This window comes from Hyla sarda, chromosome 2 (genome assembly GCF_029499605.1).
Source record: "Hyla sarda isolate aHylSar1 chromosome 2, aHylSar1.hap1, whole genome shotgun sequence".
NCBI lineage: Eukaryota > Metazoa > Chordata > Amphibia > Anura > Hylidae > Hyla > Hyla sarda.
This window is the reverse complement of record NC_079190.1, coordinates 290,180,925-290,196,757: the sequence shown is the minus strand read 5'-3', so window position 1 is coordinate 290,196,757 and position 15,833 is coordinate 290,180,925.

Genomic DNA, 15,833 nt, shown 5'->3' with positions numbered 1-15,833 from the left:
ATTGCTGCTGAACTTTGAAGCCCTCTGGTGTCTTCCAAAAGTAAAAACATGTCAACTTTATGATGAAAATATAAAGTAGACATATTGTATATGTGAATCAATATATAATTTATTTGAAATGTCCTTTTTCCTTATTAGCAGAATAAAAAGTAAAAAAAATTCTAAATTTTCAATTTTTTCATCAAATTTGGGAATTTTTCACCAAGAAATGATGCAAGTATCGGCAAATATTTACCACTGTGTTAAAGTAGAATATGTCACGAAAAAAACAATCTCGGAATCAAATTCATAAGTAAAAGCATCTCAGAGTTAGTGACAGTTGTCAGATTTGCAAAAAACGCTTAAGGGGTTAAGGACGCAGGACGTACCTGAACGCCTGTGGGAGTTTTGGTCCCCGCCGCTCGCCGGGCGGGGACCGGACCGGGATGCCTGCTGAAATCATTCAGCAGGCATCCCGTGAGAACGCCAAGGGGGCGTGACCAAATCGCTGGTCAATTCAGACCAGCAATTTCGGGTCATACGGGTATCCAGTGACCCAGAATATAAGGGAGATCAGGGCTGTCCGACACAGCCGCGATCCCCCTGAAGGGATAGGAGTGAGGTGGCAGGGGTGCCGCCCCTCCTATCCCTGTGATTGATCGGTCAGAGTCGACCGACCAATCGCAGAAGGGGGGGGGGGTTAAAGTTCAGTTCTCCCGCTCTGCCCACCCATTGGTGTCCGGGCAGAGCGGGGTAATGGTGGAGCTCACTCGATCCAGGCGGCGGTGGCGATGATATCATCCGGCTGCAAACATGGCGTGGTCATGGCAGCGGAGGTGATTTGGGTAAGTGGCCTGGAGATCTGGGGCACCACAGTTTAGGATCCTAAACTGTGACCCTCCAGATGTTGCATAACTACAACTCCCAGCATGCACGAATAGCAAACTGCTGTCTTGGCAATTTTGTAACAGTACATTTTTCAGTAAAAATGACACCTTGGCTTTATTCTGTAGGTCCATACGAATAAAATGATCCCCTACTTATATCGGTTTAATTTTGTCGTACTTCTGGAAAAAATCATAACTACATGCACGGAAATTTATATGTTTAAAATTGTCATCTTCTTACCCCCTATAACTTTTTTATTTTTCCGGTATGAGGGCTCATTTTTTGCGCTGTGACCTGACGTTTTTAGCGGTACCATTTTTTTTATTGATCAGACTTTTTGATCGCTTTTTATTCTTTTTTTCATGATATAAAAAGCGACCAAAAATACGTTATTTTGGACTTTGGAATTTTTTTGCGCGTACGCCGTTGACCATGCGGTTTAATTTATGATATATTTTTTATAGTTCGGACATTTACGCACACGGAGATACCACATATGTTTTATATATATATATATATATATATATATATATATATTTTTTTTTTTTTTTACATGGTGTTTTTTTAATGGCAAAAGGGGGGGGGTGATTTGAACTTTTATTAAGGAAAGGGTTAAATCACATTTATTAACTTTTTTTTAGCAGTGTTATAGCTCCCATAGGGGGCTATAACACTGCACACACTGATTGCCAGCACTGTTCACTGCAAAGCCATAGCTTTGCAGTGATCAGCGTTATCGGCGGTCGATTGCTCAAGCCTGCATCTCAGGCTTGGAACAATCAATCGCCGAAGGGACACGCCGGAGGAAGGTAAGAGGACCTCCGCTCGTGTCCCAGCTGATCGGGACACCGCATTTTCACTGCGGTGGTCCCGATCAGCCCCACAGAGCAGCCGGGCAGCTTTCACTTTTGTTTTAGACGCGGCGTTCAACTTTGAATGTCGTGTCTAAAGGATTAATAGCGCATCGGCACCTCGATCGCTGCCGTGCGCTATTAGCCCCGGGTCCTGGCTTCAGATACATGCCGGGACCGACCGATATGACACGGGGTCACCGCGTGACCCCGCGTTATATCGCGGGAGCCGGCCAAGGACATAAATATATGTCCTTGGTCGTTAAGGGGTTAAAGGCTCACTGGACCCCCTTGTTACGTTCCTTGAGGTGTATAGTTTCCCAAATAGTATGACGTGGGGTTTTTATTGCTGTTCTGGCACCATGGCGACTTCATAAATGCAACATGCCCCCCAAAAACCATTTCAGCAAAATTCTCTCTCCAAAAGCCCAGTGGCGCTCCTTCTGCTCTGAGACCTGTAATGCATCAGCAGAGCACTTTACATCCACATATGGGGTATTTCCCTATTCGGGAGAATGTGGGATTCAAATTTTGGGGTCCATTCTCTCCTATTACCCCATGTGAAAATGAAAAATTTGGAATAACACCATCATTTTTAGTGTTAAAAATCTCATTTTTCATTTTCACATCCAATTTCAACGCAAACCTGTCAAACACCTGTGAGGTGTTAAGGCTCACTATACCCCTTGTTACGTTCCTTGAGGGGTGTAGTTTCCCAAGTAGTATGCCATGTGGAGGTTTTTTGTTGTTCTGGCACCATGCAACATGCCCCACAAAAACCATGACAGCAAAATTTGCCCTCCAAAATCCCACAGTTGCTCTTTCCCTCTTGAGCCATGTTGTGAGCCCGCAGAGCACTTTATGTCAACATATGAGGTATTTCCGTTCTCGAGAGAAATTGGGTTACAAGTTTTGGGGGGCTTTTTCTCTCTATACCCCCTTGTAAAAATGAAAAAAAAAATAGGGCTACTTGAACATGTTAGTTTAAAAAAATTGAGATTTTGATTTTTCAAACTTTCTGAATGTCATTTTGAATACTTTGAGTGGTGCAGTTTCTATAATGGGTCATTTATGGGGGATTTCTCACAGAAAGGCCCCTCAAATCCACTTCAAACTAAACTGGTAACTTATTTTTTGAAAATTGCTGCTATATTTTAATGCCCTCTAATGTCTTCATTAAATAAAAACATGTCAACTTTATGATGCTAACATAAAGTACACACATTGTATTTGTGAATCAATATATAATTTATTTGTATTTTTCACCAAGGAAGGATGCAAGTAACAACAAAAATTGACCATTCTGTTAAAGCAGAATATGTCACGAAAAAACGATCTCGGAATCAGAATAAAAGGTAAAAGCATCCCAGAGTTATTAACCCCTTATGGACCCAGCCCATTTTCACCTTAAGGACCCGAGCATTTTAAGCATTAATAACTCTGGGATGCTTTTACTTTTCATTCTGATTCCGGGAATGTTTTTTTTTGTGTGACATATTCTACTTTATGTCCATTTAGGAAGCCCCTATGGAAATTACACCCCTCAAGGCACATAACAAGGGGTACAGTGAGACTTTAAACCCCACAGGTGTTTGGCGACTTTTCATTAAAATTGGATGTGTAAATTAATAAATTTTTTATTTTGCTGAAATGCTGTTTTTTCCCAAAATTTTACATTTTTACAAGGTGTAATGGGAGAAAATGCCCCCCCCCCCCCCAATTTCTCTTCTGAGTTTGGAAATACCCCATGTGTGGACGTCAAGTGCTCTGCTGGCGCACTACAATGCTCAGAAGAGAAGGAGTCACATTTGGCTTTTGAAAAGAAATTTTTTTGGGGGGGTTTTGGGGGGGCATGTCATATTTAGGAAGGCCCTATGGTGCCAGAACAGCAAAAAAAAAACACATGGCGTCCTATTTTGGAAACTACACCCCTCAAGGCACAGGTGTTTGATTACTTTTTGTTAAAGTCGGATGTGTAAATTAAATTATTTATATTTCTTCTGAGTATGGAAATACCCCATATGTGGATGTAAAGTGCTCTGCGGGTGAACTACAATGCTCAGAAGGGAAGGAGCACCATTGGTCTTTTGGAGAGAGAATTTGTTTGAAATGGAAGTCAGGGGCCATGTGCGTTTATAAAGCCCCCATAGTGCCAGAACAGTGGACCCCCCACATGACCCTATTTCAGAAACTAAACCCCTCACAGAATGTAACAAGCGGGGGTGCAGTGAGCATTTACACCCCACTGGCGTTTGACAGACCACTGTTCAAAAAACTGTCAGACACCTGTGGGGTGTAAATGCTCACTGCACCATTTATTACATTACGTGAGGGATGTAGTTTCCAAAAGGGGGTCACATGTAGGGGTGTCCACTGTTCTGGCAACATGGGTGCTTTGTAAATGCACATAGCCTTCAATTCCCGACACATTCTCTCTCCAAAAGCTCAATGGCGCTCCTTCTCTTCTGAGCATTGTAGTGCGCCGCAGAGCACTTTACGTCCACACATGGGGTATTTATATGCTCAGAAGAAATGGTGTTACAAATTTGGGGGGGGGGGGGGGCTTTTTTCTATTACCCCTTGTGAAAATGTTAAATTTGGGATAACACCCGCATTTTAGCAAAAATTTTTTCATTTTCACGTCCAACTTTAATGAAAATTCTTCAAACACCTGTGGGTGTTAAGTCTCACTATACCCATTGTAACGTTCCGTGAGGGGTGTCGTTTCCAAAATGGGGTCACATGTGGGTGTTTTTTTTTTTTTTGCGTTTATGTCAGAACTGCTGTAACAATCAGCCGCCCCTGTGCAAATCACCTCAAATGTACATGGCGCTCTCACTTGTTGTGTGCCCGCAGAGCATTTTGCGTCCACATATGGTGTATGTCCGTACAAATATTGGGGGTCTTTTTTTTCCTTTTACCTCTTGTGAAAGTGAAAAGTATGGGACAACACCAGCATGTCAGTGTAAAAAAATTTAATTTTTTTACAATAACATGCTGGAGTAGACCCCAACTTTACCTTTTTATAAGGGGTGAAAGGAGAAAAAGACCCCCAAAATTTGTAAGGAAAATTCTCCCAAGTACAGAAATGCCCCATATGTGACCCTAAACTGTTGCCTCGAAATATGACAGGGCTCCGAAGTGGGACGGACCCTGATGCAAGAATTAGACTTGCCTCCGATACCAAGATTACCCTATGGCAGTGTTTCCCAGACAGGGTGCCTCCAGCTGTTGCAAAACTTCCAGCATGCCTGGACAGTCAATGGCTGTCCGGCAATACTGGGAGTTGTTGTTGTGCAACAGCTGGAGGCACCGTTTTGGAAACATTGCTTTACCATACATTTTTCATTTTTATTGGGGTGGGTGGATGTAACTGTGTAGGGGTATGTGTATCTGTAGTGTTATACCCTTTATTATGTGTTAGAGTATTGTAGTGTTGTGTTTTTAGGGTACATTCACACAGGCAGGGGTTTACAGTGAGTTTCCCGCTTGGAGTTTGAGCTGCGGTGGAAAATTTGCTGCATCTCAAACTTGCAGCGAGAAACTCACTGTAAACCCCCGCCTGTGGGAATGTACCCTTTACATTCACATGGGGGGGGCAAACCTCCAGCTGTCGCGAAACTACAACTCCCAGCATGCCCTTTGGCTGTACATGCATGCTGGGGGTTGTAGTTATGCAACAGCTGGAGGAACACTGGTTGCAGAGTTTGTTACTTAACTCAGTGAGTTTGTTACTTAACTCAGTGTTTCGCAACCAGTGTGCCTCCAGCTGTTGCAAAACTACATTTCCCAGCATATACAGTCTGTCAATGCATTCTGGGAGTTGTAGTTTGCAACAGCTGGAGGCACACTGGTTGCAAAACACTGAGTTAGGTAACAGACAATGTTTTCCAACCAGTGTGCCTCCAGTTGTTGCAAAACTACAACTCCCAGTATGCCCAGACAGCTGAAGGGCATGCTGGGAGGAGAACAATTTGGAGACCACTTTATAGTGGTATCCAAACTGTAACCCTCCAGAACTTGCAAAACTTCAACTACAAGCATGCCCAGGCATGCTGGGAGTTGTAGTTCTGCAACATCTGAAGGACCAGGTGTTGCCGAACTACAACTCCCAGCATGCCTGGACAGTCTCAGCATGCTTTGAATTGTAGTTTTGCAACATCTGGAGGCTACAGTTTGGACACCACTGTATAGTAGTCCCCAAACTGTAGCTCTCCAGATGTTGCAAAACTACAGCTCCCAGCATGTAGTTTTGCAACATTTAGAAGGGCACAGTTTGGAGACCACTGCACAGTGGTCTCCAAACTGTGGCCCTCCAGATGTTGCAAAACTAAAACTCCCAGCATGCCCAGACAGTTCAGGCATGCTGGGAGTTTTAGTTCTGTAACATGTGGCCCTTCAGATGTTGCACAGCTACAACTCCCAAAATGCCTGGACAGTTTTGCAACTTCTGAAGCCAAAGTATCTGATCCTCCTGATGTGATCTTCTTTGGAGAGTTCTACTTAAACCCGCCCCAGCGGATGTATTATTGGCTTTTTTTGTGGTTTGTAAGGCATTTTGTTCAGAATGTCTGTTCCCCAAGTTTTTCCCCCAATGATGCTGCAAATTGTTTGCTGTTGCCTTTAGCGCACAGGATCCAGTTGATGCGTCGGGTTTGTGTGTTTTATATGTTTTTTTGGGGTGGGAAATGAAAAAATCTGTATATGTATAGAACATAAATAATGGACTAAAGTCAGACACAATCAGATTTGTTAATTCATTCTGTAGGGACAATATTCAAAATTAACTAAACAAGGTAATTGGTTGCTAGGGGCAACTGGGCTATTTGGCATCTAACAATGTTTGACAATATATGAATGAAAAAGTAAATAATTGACAAAACTAACCTATTGCCCCTTGCTCCTTGGCATTTTTGCTGTCCCATGTCAAAAAAAATCCCCTGGAAGACCTCGTTCCACTCATCCTCCTTCAAGACCCGATGCTTATTGGCCTCCAGGGACCTGTCCCATAACATGGGACGTGCTTCCACATATAAATTTTTAAAGTAAGCCAATTTCAAAATAAAAAAACAAAGCAATAATTCTGAGAAGCAAACCACACATTCGCAACATGGCTTTATGTCATGACCCACAAAAAAAAAAAAAAAAAAAGAACTGTAAGGTTCGCCCAGTACAAAAATAAAAACAACCCATAAAAAAAAATAATAGAACAGCATATCCAAAAAAGCAAAAAGCTCTTTTGTAGCTTGGAATTTTTAATAGGGTGTAAAGTTTTTTTTTAAAATGCGCTGGGCAACAAAATATACTTTTCTGGCTATCATTTTATAATGAAAAAATACTACAAATATATAATGACCCACTTTACCTTACCTACCTAACACCCACCTAAACATACAATAAATCGTAATAATAACACCCACACACATACAGCAAGTAGTATACTTACAAGCTGAATTAGCTTGTCTACATCAAATGATATGCGGGGTGCCATGCTACTCACAACTTTACACCCAGCTAGCAATGTCCAGCCCCTGAGTAAACTTTTTGGCTGACTACAGAGAAAATGGCTGCTGTTCCTCTTCCTGGGAACAGACCCTTTTTTTCAGAGGGGAAAAAATGCTAAAGAAAAATGCCAATGGGGACGACCACACCTCCCTCCCCCTCCCATCACATATTTTTGCCCTTTTTTTATTTTTAAGAAGGACCAAAAAGGCTTAATTTTCTGGGTTCATTGGCAAAATTAAAAAGACAGAGACCTCTAGTGGCCATTTTTTTTAAACCCTTTTTCACATCTATAGCAATCAAATTTTTTATGAAGTATATTCGAAAAATGCTTAGTTTTTAAGGAAGTATTAAATGGAAAAAAGTTGTTTCTAACAACAGTAATGCTTTAAGAGTTGAGCATGCTTCATACCGGGTTGGTCGCCGAAAAGGCCGATGTCCAGCATTAAAGGGATACTCTCGTGGAAAACTTTTTTTAAACAGATATGTAAATTACTTCTATTAAAAAATCTTAATCCTTCCAATACATTTTATAGGCTATATACTACAGAGGAAATGCTTTTCTTTTTGGATTTCTCTGATGTCATGACCACAGTGCTCTCTGCTGACCTCTGCTGTCCATTTTAGGAACTGTCCAGAGCAGCATATGTTAGCTATGGGGATTTTCTCCTGCTCTGGACAGTTCCAAAAATGGACAGCAGAGGTCAGCAGAGAGCACTGTGGTCGTGACAGCAGAGAAATAGTAGTATATAGCCCCTAAAAAGTACTGGAAGGATTTTTTTTAATAGAAGTAATTTACAAATCTGTTTAACTCTCTGGCACCAGTTGATTTTTAAAAAAAAATTTCCAGGGCAGTACCCCTTTAACCCTTAACCCTAGATGCTGCGATCAAAGTTGAATGCAGTGTTTAAAAGTCCCAAAAATCACTTACAGGTAGCTCAATGTAGCTGATTTGGACACCCCCTGCAAAATTGCGGGGTCCCACTCAGCTGTTAGGACAGGGGGAAGTCTCTTCTTCCTAGCCATCTGATCGTTGCTCCTATCGTGCAAGCAGCCTTTAGCAATGGAGGACCGATAACACTGATCAGTGTAAGCAATCTGAAGATTCAATGTAAGAATAACCTATAGGGACTGAAAATTAGTTAAAAAAAAGTTAAAGGGGTTATCCAACATAAGGTGATTTTAGTACGTACCTGGCAGACAGTAATGGACATGCTTAGGAAGGATCTGCGCTTGTCTTGGGGCTAAATGGCTATGTTGTGAGATTACCATAACATTGTGGCTAGCTTTTTGTGAACTGATATTTCCTTTTTGAGTTTTTTCTTTTTTTCCTACAAATCCCATAATTCCATTTTCCTCCCTCCCACACATCAGCCACCCATGGAAACATAAATGAGCTGCATCCATTCAAAAGACCTGTGGTTTTCAATCAGGGTGCCTACAGCTGTTGCATTAGTCTCCAGACGTTCCTTTCATCGTGCCCAACCTCTAGGGCTGCCTCACCTCGTTCCCATTCACCCGGAGAACTTGTGGATGAGGTCTCTGATTCGGCCTCCGACTCAGAGGACCGCACGGATATGCCTGATGTGGTGTAGTCATTGGTTTCGGCCATAAGAGACACCTTCCATCTAAAGGACCCAGGAACTTTGGACGTGGCTCCAGAAGTCTCCTTTTTTTCGTGCCTGGCCGGCACCCAAGACCTTCAGCTCTAACGCTGATTTATACGCCCTGCTGGTATCCGCCTGGAGGCACCCTGACAAGAAGTTTCAGGAAACGAAGAAGGTTCAAGCGCGGTATCCCTTTGCCAAGAACTTCATTGCTTGGTGGAGCTCCTCTCCAACTGTGGATCTGCCGGTCTCCCGCCTTTCTAAGGCGCCTACCTGGCCTTGACTGATGCGGCTGCCTTCAGGGATCCAGCGGACATGAAGGTGGAGACTTTGGCAAACTTTGCCCTTGAGACAGCAGGATCTTCCTGCTTTTGCTTTGGCCTGGATGTGAAGGGCCCTTTCAGTATAGTCTTCAAGATCCCTCTGGAGGATTTATTTAATCTAGCTCTCTGATGCTCTGCAGCTGGAGATTTTCTGTGTTCTGCTTCCATGCGCAGCCACTATGCTGCCTTTGCCACAAGCTACCTGGTAGCCACCGTCCCTCCATGTGGCTTAAAGCCTGGAATGTGGACGCCGCCTTCAGAAAGTGAGGCGACGGACGTAAAAGAGTTCTTTATTACCTCTGGATAAGGCTCACAGAACCGCTTTCTGTCGTAAGTCCTCCTTCGGGTTCTGCGAACCTTTGGTGCCACCAAAGGGTACCAACAAAGGGTCCAGATGGGCGCCTTCACGGGAAGAGGGCTCCCTCCTTCCGGACCTGTCCCTCCCGGAGGTTGGCTATCTGTTCCAGGCCGTTTTGCGGCCCCATCAGACACTCACAAGGCCTTCCTCGGTCTGAAGGTTCGCCCCCACCCGCCGACCTTTCTCGGGTGGTTGGTCGCCTCTTACTCTTCTGGGATGCCTGGACCACGCACATTCAGGATCCAGCTCCTTTTTTATCCAGGGAGTAATTGTCCCGGTTCCTTCAGGGGAACGTTTTCGAGGTTTATTCCAACCTCTTTGTGGTCCCCAAGAAAGGCGTTTCTGTTCGCCCAATCTTGGTTCTCGAGTATCTCAGCCAGCATCTTCTGCTTTCCCATCCCGAATGGAGTCTCTCCGTTCGGTGTTGGCATCCCTGGTTCATGGGGAATTTTCGTTCCTCGGTGGACATCAAGGATACCTGCCTACACATCTCACTGTTCCGGTCATCAGCGGTACCTCCGCTTTGCAGTTCCGGGCGGTCATTTTCTATTGTGGCTCTCCATTTCGGTCTGACCACTTCTCTGCAGACCTTTACCAAAGTCCTGGCGCCTGTGATAACCCTTTTATGGACAACAGTTGTTTCCGTGATTCCTTACTTGGACGACCTCCTGATCAGAGCTCCAGCCAGGGCCCAGATCCTGGAGAGTCTTAGTCTCAACCTCCAAACCTTGTCTCACTTCGGTTGGATGGTCAATCGGGACAAGTCCAACCGCTCTCCTGGGGCTCCAGTTTGACGCGGCCTCTGCCCGCTTCGACTCCGCCGACCAATCGGCTGACTCTCTTATCAATAGTCCGTTTACTTCGGCACCCTGCTCCAGTTTTCCATTCGTTTTTGCATGGATGTCCTGGGTCGGTTAGCGGAGGCCGTGCCATTTGCCCAATTTCATCACCGACCTCTTCAACTGGTGGGACAGGTCTAAATTGTCTCTCGACCGCAAGATCGTTCTCTCTCGACAGTCTTGTCAGTCCCTTCTATGGTGGCTTTGTTTCCCCCCTGTTTTTTCGGGGGCGCTCCTTCCTGCCCCTCCCTGCCAGTCTGTCGGGCTGGGGAGGTGTTTTCAAGGACCGGCCGGTCTGGGGCCTTGGTCCCTCGAGAAGCCCTTTTTCCCTTCAACATATTGGGGCCTAGGGCAATCCTTTCTTTGCTTGCTTCTTGGGAAATTCCCTTTGGGGCGGAACTCAGGTCATCTCAGCGCTCTTCATTCCGGGCGTCTCTGGGATGTGGTCTTTTTCAGCCGGTCCTAAGCCATCTAAGGTGAGTGGTCCCTACAGCTGGAGGTGTTTGCAGTGATCTGCAACCTCTGGGGCGCTCCAGGCGTGGACCTCTGCACGTCCCGCCCAACCAAGCGTTCTTCTCTCTTGGTCGGGCTTTGCCCTACCTTATCTGTTTATTGGTCGGGCTTTGCCCTACCTTATCTGTTTCCTCCCCTTCCTCTCTTTTCGGAGTCCTGAGCAAACTCACAGCAGAGGGCGTTGCCGCCATTCTTGTGGCCCAGACTGGCCCCGGCGGGCGTGGTACGTTGTCATGGTCAGGCTCCTGAACTACTTACCTCTGCACCTTCCCTATCGTCCAGACCTCCTATATCAGGTCTCCTGTGCCACCCCTATTTGCCGTCTCTGCTTTTGACAGTGTGGCGGTTGAGACAGCGCTTCTGAGGACCCGCGGTTTCTATTCCCAAGTTGTTAGCACCATGCTGAAGGCTTACAAGCCTTCCTCTGCAAAGATTTACCACCATTATTTCTATTGGTGTGAAACTCAGCCTTTTTCTCCGGTCGCGGTTGGCTTTCAGCTCCCTTAGGGGTCAAAGGTTCGTCCGTTTCCATTCTTTGTCAATGTTCTCTGGCGTTCAATTATTATGTCCGAACCTAGTTCAGGGAGTGGCACAAGCTTCCCCTCCTTATCAGTCCCCTTTTTTCCCTTGGGACTTGCACTTGGTCTTAGATGCCCTGCAAGGCCCCCCTTTTGAACCTTTCAGGGACATTTCTCTTCGCCTCCTTCCCCGGAAGGTGGCGTTCCTTATTGCTCTTCCCTCTGTTAAGAGGGTGTCAGAGCTGGCAGCTCTTTCCTGCCATTCTCTCTTCCTGGTTGTATACCAGGACATGTTGTTTTGTTTTCCGTCCAGGTCCGTCCTTCGTACCTGATTATAGTTTTGGCTTTTTCATCTCAATGAGAACATCGTCCTACCGTCCTTTTGTTGGGCCCCTTCTCATCCCTGAAAGCGTTTGTTCCACAACCTCTTGTGGTCGTTGGACAAGACAACCATTTTGGGAGCTTACCGCTGCAAGGTGAAGATCTCACCCTTCAGGGTTTTGGCTCATTCCAACCGTTTTTCGGGGCATCCTGGGCCCTCCACTTTGTGGCTTCGGCCTTGAAGTTCTGTAAGACGTCCGCGTGGTCATCTTTGCACTCTTTCTCAAGGTGCTACCAGATTCATACCTTCGCATCAGTTGATGCTACTCTGGGCTGTAAGATGTTGCAGACGGCGGTGGTCCCACCGTCCACCTGTCTAATTCCTTACCCACCCAAGGGACGGCTTTGGTACGTCCCATGGTCTGTGTCCCCCAATGGAGCCAATAGAGAAAAGGAGATTTTTTATGCTTACCGTAAAAATCTCTTTCTCGAAGGATCCATTGGGGACACAGCTCCCACCATTTTTTCTGGTGTTCCTATTTCAGTTATCTGTACGAAGGTGTGTTCAGTTGCCTTTTCTTCTGATTGCTCGGACAGTTTGTGGTTTTCTCTTGACCTGTCGGTCTTCTCCTATTGCTCTGGGACTAAAACTGATTACCTCAGGTGCCTGTGGGCGGGTATACCTGCTGGGAGGAGCCAACTTTTCTTGTTGCCATAGTGTCAAGCCTCCTAGTGACAGCAGCATTCACCCATGGTCTGTGTCCCCCAATGGATCCTTCGAGAAAGAGATTTTACGGTAAGCATAAAAAAAATCGCCTTTTTTTTACACTGGCATGTTCTTGTAGACCCAGTTATTGAATTTTTGTAAGGGGTAAAAGGAGAGAAATCTTCCTAAAATGTGTAACCCAATTTCTCTCGAGTAAGAAAATACCTCATATGTGTATGTCAAGTGTTCAGCGGGCGCAGTAGAGGGCTCAGAAGGGAAGGAGCGACAATGGGATTTTGGAGAGTGAGTTTTTCTGAAATAGTTTTTGGGGGCATGTCACATTTAGGAAGCCCCTATGGTGCCAGAACAGCAAAAAAAAAAACAACAGATGGCATACTATTTTGGAAACTACACCCCTCAAGGCACGTAACGAGGGGTCCAGTGAGCCTTAACACCCCACAGGTGTTTGACGACTTTTCGTTAAAGTTGGATGTGTAAATAATTATTTTTTTTTCACTAAAATGCTAGTTTTCCCTGAAATAAAAAATTTGTACAAGGGATAATAGGACAAAATGCCCCCCCAAAATTTGTAACCCCATCTATTCTGAGTATGGAAATACCCCATGTTAGGACATAAAATGCTTTGTGGGCGAACTACAATGCTCAGAAGAGTCACATTTGGCTTTTGAAAAGCAAATTTTGCTGAAATGGTTTTTGGGGGGCATGTCCCATTTAGGAAGCCACTATGGTGCCAGGACAGCAAAAAAAAACCACATGGCATACTATTTTGGAAACTACACTCCTCAAGGCATGTAACAAGGGGTCCAGTGAGCCTTAACACCCCACAGGTGTTTGACGACTTTTCGTTAAAGTTGGATGTGTAAATTATTATTTTTTTTTTCACTAAAATGCTAGTTTTCCCTCAAATTAAATTTTTTTACAAGGGGTAATAGGACATAATGCCCCCCAAAATTTGTAACCCCATCTTTTCTGAGTATGGAAATACCCCATGTGTGGACGTTAAGTGCTCTGCTGGCGCACTACAATGCTCAGAAGAGGAGGAGCGTCATTGAGCTTTTTGAAAAAAAAATTGTTTGGAATGGAAGTCGGGGGCCATGTGCATTTACAAAGCCCCCCGTGGTGCCCGAACAGTGGACCCCCCCCCCCACATGTGACCCTGTTTTGGAAACTGCACCCCTCACAGAATTTAATAAGGGGTGCAGTGAGTATTTACACCCCACTGGCTTTTGACAGATCTTTGGAGCAGTGGGCTGTGCAAATGAAAAATTACATTTTTCATTTTCACAGACCACTGTTCCAAAAATCTGTCAGACACCTGTGGGGTGTAAATGCTCACTGCACCCCTTATTAAATTACGTGAGGGGTGTAGTTTCCAAAATGGGGGTCACATGTGGGTGCATTTTTTTGCATTTATGTCAGAACCGCTGTAAAATCAGCCACCCCTGTGCAAATCACCAATTTAGGCCTCAAATATACATGGTGCACTCTCACTCCTGAGCCTTGTTGTGCACCCGCAGAGCATTTTACACCCACATATGGGGTATTTCTTTACTCAGGAGAAATTGCATTACAAATATTGGGGGTCTTTTTTTCCTTTTAACGCTAAAAGTATGGGGCAACACCAGCATGTTAGTGTAATTTTTTTTTTTTTACACTAACAAGCTGGTGTAGCCCCCAACTTTTCCTTTTCATAAGGGGTAAAAGGAGATTTTGTAGTACAATTTCTCCCGAGTATGGAAATACCCCATATGTGGCCCTAAACTGTTTTCTTGAAATACGACAGGGCTCCGAAGTGAGAGAGTTCCATGCGCATTTGAGGACTAAATTAGGGATCGCATAGGGGTGGACATAGGGGTATTCTACGCCAGTGATTCCCAAACAGGGTGCCTCCAGCTGTTGCTAAATTCTCAGCATGCCTGGACAGTCAGTGGCAGTGGAGTTGTTGTTTGCAACAGCTGGAGGCACCGTTTTGGAAACACTGCCATGCAATACGTTTTTCATTTTTATTGGGGGGGGGGACAGTGTAAGGGATGTATATGTAGTGTTTTACTCTTTATTATGTGTTAGTGTAGTGTAGACAAGTGTTTTTAGGGTACATTCGCACTGGCGGGCTACGGTGAGTTTCCCGCTAGGAGTTTGCACTGCGGCGAAAAATTTGTGCCTGTGTGAATGTACCCTGTACGTTCACCTGGGGGGGGCAAACCTCCAGCTGTTTCAAAACTACATCTCCCAGCATGTACTGACAGACCGTGCATGCTGGGAGTTGTACTTTTGCAACAGCTGGAGGCACACTGGTTGGAAAACCTTCAGTTAGGTTCTGTTACCTAACAGTATTTTCCAACCAGTGTTCCTCCAGCTGTTGCAAAACTACAACTCCCAGCATGTATTGAATGCCGAAGGGCATGCTGGGAGATGTAGTTATGCAATAGCTGGAGGTACACAACTACAACTCCCAGCATGCCAGAACAGCTGTTTGCTGTTTGGGCATGCTGGGATTTGCAGTTTTGCAACATTTGGAGGGCTACAGTTTTAGAGAACACTGCAAAGTGATCTCCAAACTGTGGTCCTCCAGCTGTTGCAGAACTAGAAATCCCAGCATGCCCAGACAGCAAACAGCTGTTTGGACATGCTAGGAGTTGTAGTTATGCAAGATATGGAGGGCTATAGTTTAGAGACCACTATATAGTGGTCTCAAACTGTAGCCCTCCAGCTGTAGCAAAACTCAATATTCCAGCATGCCCAAACAGCTGTCTGGGCATGCTTGGGAGTTGTAGTTTTGCAACATCTGGAGGGCTGTACCCTCCAGATGTTGCTAGGCAACTCATCGGCTTCCGTACGATCCAGCCGCACAACGTCGCCGCCCGCCGATCTCCGTCGCCCGCCCGGATGGGTAAGTGGATCTTCGGCGCCGGTCCCCGTTTTTTCCCCTTCCTGCCCCACCTATTGTGGGTGGGCAGGACGGGGAAAACTAAAGTTAACCCCCCCCCCCGCCCCCGATCTGCTATTGGTTGTCGCTTCTGGCGACCAATAGCAGGGATAGGAGGGGTGGCACCCCTGCCACCTCACTCCTATCCCTTCAGGGGGATTGTGGGTGTCTTAGACAACCGCGATCCCCCTTATTTTCCGGGTCACCATAGACCCGTAATGACCTGGAATCGCGCAAATCGCAAGTGTGAATTCACTTGCGATTTGCCGCGATCGCCAACATGGGGGGGGTCTGATGACCCCCTGGGCGTTTGCACTGAATGCCTGCTGAATGATTTCAGCAGGCATCCCGGTCCAATCCCTGCCCGGCGCACGGCAGGGACCGGAACGGTCCATGGCGTAACTGTACGTCATGGATCCTTAAGACCCAGGGTGTCGTGACGTAACGTTACGTCATGGGTCCTGTAGGGTTTAATGGGTTA